The 10,761-nt window shown below is 44.2% G+C and overlaps 1 protein-coding gene across 3 annotated transcripts in view; it reads right to left on the reverse strand.

Annotated features, from left to right (window-relative positions):
• Positions 1-10,761, reverse strand: part of Tmcc3 (transmembrane and coiled-coil domain family 3) — a 268,700-nt gene that overhangs the window by 217,938 nt on the left and 40,001 nt on the right. The window contains exon 1 of one of the 3 annotated variants that reach the window (XM_029542421.1): positions 3,891-3,964. The exons of 1 other annotated variant lie outside the window; for it this stretch is intronic. The gene's annotated coding sequence lies outside the window, so the exon portion shown is untranslated. Of the gene's footprint in view, positions 1-3,890; positions 3,965-10,761 lie in introns of those variants that run through there. One more of the 3 variants, XM_029542424.1, reaches the window with a different exon arrangement.

The raw sequence follows: 10,761 nt of genomic DNA on the forward strand, positions 1-10,761 counted from the left end.
GAGGAGGAGGAGGAGGAGGAGGCCTTTAATCCCAACACTTGAGAGGCAGAGGCAGGCAGATCTCTGAGCCAGCCTGGTCTACAGAGTGAGTTCTAGGACAGCCTGGACTAAAACAAAAACAACAAACAAACAAACAAACAAAACCTCCATGTGAACTGAGAACTCCAACTCTAAGTCGGATAAATCCAAACCAGAAAAATTTGAAATCAAAAGAGAAGTGACTATTTATGTACAAAGAATCCTCAATAAGATAATAGCTGACTTCTCGTAGAAACCACAGAGGTGATACCCAAGAGAGGGGATGGCATTAGATCCTGTAAGGGAATTTTTAAAAATGTTAAGCAAGAATTCTGTATCTGGGAAAACCAATCTTTTAGTAAAAGGAAGGCCAGGCATGGCAGATGGCAAACACCTTCAATCCAGAGCTTGGGAGGTAGGGGCAGGGGGATCTCTGTGAATTTGAGGCCAGCCTGGTCTACAGAGTGAGTCCCAGGTCAGCTGGCACTACAGAGTAAGAACTTGTCTTAAAGAAAGAAGGGGCACCATTGCTCTGTAGTACAGCTTTATGTCAGGCATGATGATTCTACCAGAGATGGACTCCAGAAAATCAAATAACCCCAATAAAAATGGGGCACAGAGCTAAACAAAGAATTCTCAACTTAGGAATATCGAATGGCTGAGAAACACCTGAAAAAATGTTCAACATCCTTAATCATCAGGGAAATGCAAATCAAAACAGCCCTGAGATTCCACCTCATACCAGTCAGAATGGCTAAGATCAAATTTCAGGTGACAGCAGATGCTGGCGAGGATGTGGAGAAAGGGGAACACTCTTCCATCGTTGGTGGGCTTGCAGGTTTGTACAAACACTCTGGAAATCAGTCTGGCGGTTCCTCAGAAAATTGGACATAGTACTACCGGAGGATCCAGCAATACCTCACCTGGGCATATATCCAGAAGAAGTTCCAACTGGTAATAAGAACACATGCTCCACTATGTACATAGCAGTCTTATTTATAATAGCCAGAAGCTGGAAAGAACCCAGATGTCCCTCAATAGAGAAATAAATACAGAAAATGTGGTACATTTACACAATGGAATACTACTCAGCTATTAAAAACAATAAATTTATGAAAATTCCTAGGCAAATGGACGGATCTGGAGCCTGAATGAGGTAACCCAATCACAAAAGAACTCACATGATATGCACTCACTAATAAGTGAATATTAGCCCAGAAACTTAGAATACCCAAGATACAATTTGCAAAACACATGAAACTCAAGAAGAAGGAAGACCAAAGTGTGAATAGTTCACCCCTTCTTAGAATTGGGAACAAAATACCCATGGAAGGAGTTATAGAGACAAAGTTTGGAGCTGAGACAAAAGGATGGACCATCCAGAGACTGCCCCACCAGGGGATCCATTCCATAATCAGCCACCAAACGCAGACACTATTGCATACACCAGCAAGATTTTGCTGAAAGGACCCTGATATAGCTCTCTCTTGTGAGGCTATGCCAGTACCTGGCAAACACAGAAGTGGATGCTCACAGTCAGCTATTGGATGGAACACAGGGCCCCCCAATGGAGGATCTAGAGAAATTACCCAAGGAACTGAAGGGGTCTGCAACCTTATAGGTGGAACAACAATATGAACTAACCAGTACCCCCAGAGCTCGCATCTCTAGCTGCATATGTAGCAGAAGATGGCCTAATCGGTCATCATTGAGAAGAGAGACCCCTTGGTCTTGCAAACTTTATATGACCCAGCACAGGGGAATGCCAGGGCCAAGAAGTGGGAGTGGGTGGGTAGGGGAGCAGAGTTGGGGGAGGGTATAGGGGATAGCATTTGAAATGTAAATGAAGAAAATACCTAATAAAAATTGGAAAAAAATAAAAAAATGATCCAATGAAAAAATATTATTATCATCTAAATACACTCTGAAGCACAAGTCAAGTTCTATTGATATCTACAGCAATAGAAATTCATAAAAATTTGAGTTTTACCATCTCGTTAGCTAACACATTTCTTATCTAGGACAAAGACAGTTTAACCAATATTTTAGTGAATTTAAAAAAAACCCTCCATCAAAGTAAAAATGAAATTCATAATCAAACTCTCTCTTCTAAAGCAGAATCAGAGAGTTTGTCTTTCTGTCATTGCTATTGACACAGAATATCAGTATCAGAACATAAATCCCCAAGTAAGAAGCCAGACTCGTGCCATGCTTGTAATAAATCATCGACGTTGTCATTGTCGTCGTCATCATCATCATCATTATCATCATCATCATCGTCATTATCATCATCATCATCATCATCATCATCATCATCATCATCATCATTCCTGGAGCTTGCTGGTTAGACAGCCTAGCCTACCTGACAAGCTTCAGGCCATCAAGGCATCCTGGTTCAAATAAAATAAAAAAAAATAAAAAGGGGACTGGAGAGATGGCTCAGCCACGCCCTTGTAGAGGATCCAGATTTGGTTGGTTGCTCATGGCTGTCTGTTACTAGTTTCAGAGGACCTAATATCTTCTTCTGGCTTGCTCAAGCACTGTAAACACACAGTGCCATACATACATTCAACAAAACACACAGACACATAAAATAAAGACGAATCTTTCCAAAAGTTCAAGCGAACAGCACCCACGAAATAGCATCGAAGCTGCCCTCTGACCTCGACATGCAGTCCACACACACACACACACACACACACACACACACACACACACACACAGAGTTACCCTGGAGCAACTGTACCCCACAGCCTGCACCTGAGAGCTCTGGGTGAATTCATCAGTACCAGACATCAAAGTCACCGGAGAAGCACAGTGTCTCCCATTGCAGCCACCAGACTCTTAAAAATAGGATTCGAGAAACTCTTTTCTGTGTCATGACTTCAGGGATGTTAACTGTTGGAAGTGCTTTCCCCGTCTCCTTGGGTGACATCTCCATGAGAGCACAGGGGACCAGGACTCCATTGCCTTTGTATCCTAAGCATCAATCCCACAAACTGCCTAAGAATCAACTGTTGTTCAATACACAAGTGGACTTCATTTTTACACTATCTACTGATGTCTAAAACTTTCAAACTAGGAATGGGCTTCTTGGCACTCAAAGAGGTCGAGGTCAGTCTGGGAGACCAGTGAGACCTTATCTAACTCTTTTTCAAATTGATTAAGGAATCTTTTACACACACACACACACATATGATCAAGAGTAACTAAAAACCAACTATATAACACACACCACCAAGGAGGTTTATGAAACTTAGCCCAATCTCAGGAGTAATGTATCCCATAATGCTTGCCTCTCTGTGCCCTGCTAGGAATGCTAACCTAACAGCTAATGCTTGCCCTCATGATGATGGAAGATCTACTCTGTTTCCCCACTTAAAAACTAAGAGTAAAAGCACAGCTAACAAACTCAATGCACTTCTGAGAGGGTTACACGGTTAGCACTGGTACCACACTTACACTAGTGCCCACTTACACTAGTGCCCGGCTCACAGTGGCCTCCTAAGAAACGTTAATTATCAGTACTTTCTATTATCAGTCATGGTCCTAGCTAACACTCAAGTATCTCAAATTAAAAGCTCACTTGGTAATAGCACCCAGAGAAGTAGTCAACGGAGTAAGATGCACACACAACCCACCTCCTGGCCAGAGAAACTTGCCCTCAGACCTTGAGATGCCTTCTAGAAGCCATGGACAAATTCTCACCATAACAGTACTGCTTGCAAATTATTTACTGGAATGCCCCTTTAAAACAAAAATAGATATCTACCAAACCCTAAAGTGTGTGCCAGAGAGAACTAAGCCGACAGCCTCGCTAACATCTTCCTTAAGAACAAATCAAAGCAGTGAAAACCAGAGCACAATTTTACCTTCTCTTCGGGCCAGAGGGTGTGATTCTAGATCTGTAAGATCTAGGCTACTTTCGTGTGCTAAGAGCCCATGAGTCTGTGGGACCTTCAGATGATACTGCTTCAGTTAAAAATAATCACCGAGAAACAAAAAGCAGAAGTATTTGCAAAATTGCTTCATTCACACCACCCCACCATGGGGCTTTTCCTGTTTCTCAGATCGCTAATCTTTCAGCTCAGCAATTCCCCAGTGGGTGACCTGATGACTGCCCGTCCTCAAGATCCCTGGCAAGGCAGTGTGCTCCCGTCAAGCAATTGTGGGAAACGCACTCTGCTTCCCACAAGAAAAGACATGACATCTACTCACATACAAGAGCACCAGGCCATCTTCCAGGCCTTCCTTAGACAATTAATCTAGTTTTGTTTACTCCATGGTTGCAAGCTCACACACCAACCATACTAAGGCTCCCTGCCCAGACATTCCGTCCCTTCTATGTGAATTCCAAAAAAAAATCAGAGGTGGCCGGGGACTAAGAAAGGTTTTCCTGATGTTTTGAAAAATCATGATTTTCTTTACCAAAGGAAGCAGGGGGGCATCAAGTCTAGGAAAACAGATCAGAGACAAGCCAGTCAATAGCCTAGCATGGAGGAAGGGGATCAAGAGGCCCCACCCCCAACTAAAGAGCTATTGGTTTCTGACAGACAATGATTTCTGAGGAAGGAGATACTGGTTTTCCTCAAGGGTGTGGCCCATGGTAGATCAACTGCGCTCCGGTGGATGGCCTTGTACGGGTCCCACACATTGACTCAGTGGATGATTTTTTTTTAAAGGCACACATTGGGAGGGTATGGGAAGGTGAAGGGTCAATCTGGGAGGAGCTAATTCTCAAAGGATAAAAATATAGTATTTATAAAACAGATTATAGAGCAGTGGGACAGGAGTCAACGCTGTTAATCACTGCTGGTTAACATTAAGCACTATTAATTCTACTGTATATGGACACTTCTGCCTGTAATCTCAGCACACTGGGAGAGACAGAGATGGAGGAGGCAGGGAAGGCAGAGGCAGGGGCAGGGGCAGGGGCAAGGGCAGGACTATGAATGTGGAACTGGCCTGGGCTGAACAGTGAGTTTTAAGCCAGCCTGGGTTTTAGTAAAGCCCCAACAAACAACAACAAAAAGAAGTGTGAGTTCTTTATTGAGCTTTTTAAAGTGCTAACTGCAAACACGCTTTCATTGCGTTTTGTGAGTGATTAAAACTGACAAGGTCGAGCCACTTGACAAGTCCTTCCTGGGATCCTTGAGTGTGGGACTGTCTGTTGGGCAGTCCCTTTCCTAGTGACTGGCTGCATGGCCCTGGTAGCCCAGATATTAATGGGCATTTTATAATCTCACTGAAGAAACTCCAGCAACTAGGAAGCACCTCTACCTACCTAGCCGACGACATAGCCCCACCATGACCACTTCAGACAGGTTTGTTGGCCTTAGAAAGCAGCACCCGGAGGAAGACACGCCTGGGTGAACTCTATGTGACCCTGCAGCCTTTGTTACCCCAGACAGAGGAAGAACAGTTCCTCACAAACCCTGCAGAAGGCCCGTGATTGGTGCACACAAAACCCTGCATGACCAGTACAAATACAAACCTTTTGTTATTGCTATTGTTGTTGTTTTAAATTTTTATTTAATTCATATGAGTGTTTTATTTATGTAATGTGGGGGTGCCATGTAAATGGAATGCCCACAGAGGCAAGAGGAGGGCATAGGAGCCCCTGGAAGTGCAGGTAGAAATGGCTGCTATCCACCCATGCTGCCCTGGGGTGTTACAGGATAAGCCCCCCATAAAAGACTTCCTCTAAGTGGTCTTGCCTACTGTAGCCGTAGCAGCAACAAAGCCACCAGCTGTAGTCTCAGTGACACTGAGAAGGCAGCTGAAGAATTCTGGAAGAATGCAGCTGAGGGCTGAAGTGACAAAGAGAGGTGGCACTCTGTAAAAAAAAAAAACAAAAACAAAAACAACAACAACAACAACAAAACGTGGAGGTCTTGATCTCCAGAAAGTTCCCTGGAGCTGCCAAGGCTTAAGGGCCAGGAGAACCGACATGCTAAACATGAGGAACACTAGTGGCTTCAGGAGCTAAAGGTCGCAAACCTGAGGTGCACCAGGGGGGGCTGTAACAGCAACAGGGGTTGTCTGCAGATGTGACTCAGCACGGAGTCATGCCGATGAATGTAACAACCTGCAAAGGCTGGGGCCCAGGGCAAGGAATTTGCAGCGTGAGCACCAGTGGTTTCCAAACCCCGAAGCCGTAAACCCCTTAGGCCCCCAGCTCTGGGCACCTAGTCTACTCTTGGTGTAATCTGGGGCTGCCAGCACCACAAGAGCTCCCTCCGGTTTCCTCGGGATGTCTACCCAGACAGATGAAAGGGTCCCTGACCATCTAAATGGAAACACTACTTGCTTGGTCAGTCATCTTTGCTCACGCCACAGGGGCGGCAAAAGAGGAGCAGCATCCCTGTTAACCCAAGGGAGAAACGGAGAGAACCAAGTTCATTGACACACAGAGTAATGGCTACGTGTGCCTAGAGCTGTATATGCCGTCTCAGCAACAGATCTCCAAGAGGTGTGTTGTCCTTTCTTACAGAGTGGCACCTGAGTTCCCAGAGGCTTAAAGGCTTAGAAAAAGGCCACAGAGTAAGTGGAACGAAGATGTAAGTGGAACTCTGATCTATCTCTAAAGCCTGAACAGATCACAGATTAAATTTTAGCCAAAAAGAAAAAAAGAAGAGAAAAGAAAAAAAGAAAAGAAAGAAAGAAATGAAATGAAAAGGAAAAAGAAAAAAAGTCCTTCCAGAACCAGCCAACAGGCTTGTTATCAGCATCTTTTTTTAGTGCAGGTGTGTGGAGGGGATTCAAAGGTAAATACAGAAGTCATCAACACCCTGATCCACAGAATTATGTAAGCTTCTGACTTTTCAGTAACAAAGGTTTTAATTACGCAATTACTCACAGCTAAGCTCCTCTTGTATATTACAGTAAATAACTAGCTCAGAATAAAAAATTCAAAACAACCTAATAATTTTAGCACACACATACAGAACCCAAAACCAAAATACAACAGGGGGAAAAAAATAGATGAATTAGATTTCAACAAAATTAAAAACTTTGGTGCAAAGGACACTATAATGGTGATTTCAATGGTCAACCTCACTGGACTAAAGACCACATAAGGCATGGGTTAGTGAGGTACATCACTGGGTGTTTCCAGAGGGGATTAACTGAGGAATTAACTGAGGAATGTAAGATCTACCTTGAATGCAGGCAACCCCCTCCTATGGTCCAAGTTCCTGGACAGACTACAAAATGAGAAGCAGAAAGCCAGCTGGGTACCACATGGGCCATTCTCCTCTCTTGCTTCCTAATCTGCCAGCATGTGAGCACAGCCTTGAACATCCACCGCTTCCTAGCCATGATTTTCCCCTTGATCCACAACCCAAACCTATCTATCCCTCCCCTTATGCAGCTTCCTGTCAGCTACTTGGTCACAGCAACGAGAAAGGTCGCTGATACAGACATCACAGCATGTTGAGAAAGGTCAAGGATAAAGGTACCGTCAACAAAGTGGAACCGTCACGCACAGACTAAGATGAACTATTTGCAAATCATGGAGCTAACAGGGCACTTGCCTCTATATCTAAAAACTCCTATAGTCTCAACAATGAAAAGACTGCTGACTGCCCATGTTTTTACGTGGGTATATACGCTAATTTCTCGCGGCTCTGTACCTGATAGAGTGTGGGGCTGTGTGGCAATTTTAAGTCTAGCATTTTGAGGATGTACCAAGCTCTGTCCCACGGTGCTCATACTAACTGACATCCTGAGCAGCAGCACAGGGTGGTTCCCATCTCTCATAATCCCCAACTGCACTTGTATCTGTATTTTATCTGCGCACGTGCTTCAGTTTGTATTTCTATAATCTCTAGTAATACTCGTCTGATTTCCATGTGTTTGTTTATCTACTACTTGTCTTAGAAGACATGCCTCCTTGGTTCCTTGCCCGTTTCTAATGGTTACTCCTCTGAGATTATAGCAGTCATTCACGCCTTCTGATAAGAGTTCTTTGTGACTTATATGAGCACGTAATTTCTTGTTTTGATTCTGACCACACACACATATCACATATATGCACACATCACACATATGTTTAGAGGTACAGAGACCTGGACATGGTGTAAGAACTAAATATGCAGATTTCTTTCTTTACATGCAGAAAGAGTGAGGAATGGGAAGAAGCAAGATTCAGAATGATACCAAGGACAAACCTTGGGGAAACCCCAGAAAGATAAAAATAGCAAGCTTTCAAAAGATGTTCATCGTTAACATTGCCATTGATTATCATACTGAATATAAAGCTCGGTACCTTAAGACGGGAATTCTGTAGGATAGATAATGGAGGAACACCTTGACTAAAGTCTGTAGGAGTTAAAAAAGAGACAGGATTTTGGCCAAGGCTTGGCAAGTGTCAACAGCACAAGCCAGGTGCTAAGTCATTGTCAGCCAGATAGTTCTTTGTCCACATGAAAGGGGCTGGCAGGCCCAGCGACTCTGTCAGACCATATCTGACGTATAGGTTGGAGATGAGCACAAAACACCATAATCTGAAGAAATGTCCAGACTAGCTCTACACCTAGAATTCAAGTTAAATATGAACCACTTGACAGACAGGAGGCACAAGTCAAAGGGAAGACTTAAGGTGCCACGGTGGGAAATTGCTGCCTAAAGGGTGGGCACTAGGCGACTTTCTGCAGTGCCAGCCATATGTAGACATGGAGCACACAGATGCACGATTCCAAAAAAATAATGCCTGACTTTATAAGGAATGGTTTTTGATGGGTAAATCACACATCAACAAAGTTCTCTGTAATGAAAACAGCGGGGTGGGTGGACTGGGCAGACCTTAGGGTGTCACGCAAGTACAGACCACAGCAACTCTTATAAAAGACATCATTTCATTGGGTCTGGCTTTACAGTTCAGAAGTTTAGTCTATTATCATCATGCCAGGAAACATGGCCGTATCCAGGCAGACACGGTGCTGGAGGAGGAGCTGAGAGTTCTACATCTTGATCCACAGACAGCAGAAAAGGACTCTCTTCCACATTTGCTCAGTAAGGGCACAGCTTGTGTACAGACACAAGACCTCAAAGTCCACCTTCACAGTGACACACTTCCGCCTACAAGGCCACGCCCACTCCAAACAAGGCCACACCCACTCCAAACAAGGCCACACCCACTCCAAACAAGGCCACACCTCCTAATAGGGCCACTCCCTGTGGGCCAGGCATTCAAACGGGTGAGTCTATAGTGGGCAAACCTAGTCAAATCACCACCCCATTCATTATGCAGACAAGTGCTGGGAGAGGCTTCAGCCCCAAGGCCTTTCTACCATCCTGGTGACCCACAGTTATGCTCAGAATTATGAACTTACTGCAGTCGCTGATGGATGGAACCTAAATCTTAGAAGAGCATGTCGACGCCCCGTCTGGGCTCCCAGGTCTTCCCCGCTAGAGAGCTTTAACAGTGAAGCCCATGGGCCAATTTTTGAGACCTATTAAGGTTTAGAGTTTATTTCACATAAATATTATTATTTTATTTATGGAGCCTGCAATTAAATTTCCATCCTTTGGTGATATCGCATGGCTGGGGCACCTTAAATGGATTTTAGCTTTGGCTAGTCCATAATGATACAGGCGCACAGGAGGCGGGCCCAGCTGGGGATGGGTGGTATTAAAACTACCCAGATTTCTTTCTTTTTAAAGCAGTGGGGACAGGGGTGTGTGCATACATGTGGTATGTGTGTGTGCTCGTGAGTGTTGATGTGTGCACATACGTGGTCATGTGTGTGGTGTATGTGGGATCATGAGTTAGAGACCAATTTAGTTTACATGGTGCATTCCAGGCTAGCCTGAGCTACAGGGACAATGTCTTCAAAACAAACAAACAAGAAAACAAAAACAAACAAATAAAAATCCACTTCAGTTTTTCCCAACTTAAAGCTATGAGTAGTTCATCTCTCTAAAGGTCTTAGAGACAGTTAACTCTACCCTTGTCGAATACCCAGGTCTCTGCTGACTAGCTGGCCTCGAACACGTTACTTAACTGAGTTACTACTACACACACAGCAGAGCTGTTTAAGCGTGCAGACCATTTGGCAGGTGGTAAGTACTCAACAAATTCTGGTGTTGTTGTTTTTATTGCCAACCCTTCACCAACACCATCTTGATGACCCTAGGTCCCTCCGGGGTTATACAGGGACTTGCTTCTTAGCCAGTGAATGTTTCATTATCGCTATATCCCACTCAACTCACTACCCACTCAGCCAAGTGTCTTTCAAACCTTCATTTAAGATCATCTTAGGACTTTGAAATTAAGTCCCCAGGTCATTTCTCTGGACAGAACAACAACTAGGCTACCCCTCTGGCTAAAGCAAGGAACATTCAAGATCAACAATAGCAGGAAGTTTTCAATAGATACATTGTTGTTTGTTTCTAAGAGGACTGGACCAAGATAAACACGGCAGCCAGCATCTCCCGGGAGGCCTGGCGAACAGGGAAACTGAAGAAAAATAAGGCCATCTGCAGGGAGAGCTGGCACCGGACCACAGCTACCAGGCCCCGTTGCTGTTGCAGAGCAGCGTTACCTCAGAACCCAACAAAGGCCTGCAGAATACTTTGGCTGTTTCCTGGGAACAGCTGAAACCCAACCAAGTTCAAAATACCCTCTCCTTTTCTGTGAAAAGGGAGGAGAAACTGCACATGTGGAATCTATTCTGAAAGGCACATGTCTTCTGCTTCTCTCTCTTTTTTTTTTTTTTTTTTTTTTTTTTTTTTTTTTTT

The sequence above is a fragment of the Mus pahari genome, chromosome 9 (assembly GCF_900095145.1).
Source record: "Mus pahari chromosome 9, PAHARI_EIJ_v1.1, whole genome shotgun sequence".
In the NCBI taxonomy this organism is placed as follows: domain Eukaryota; kingdom Metazoa; phylum Chordata; class Mammalia; order Rodentia; family Muridae; genus Mus; species Mus pahari.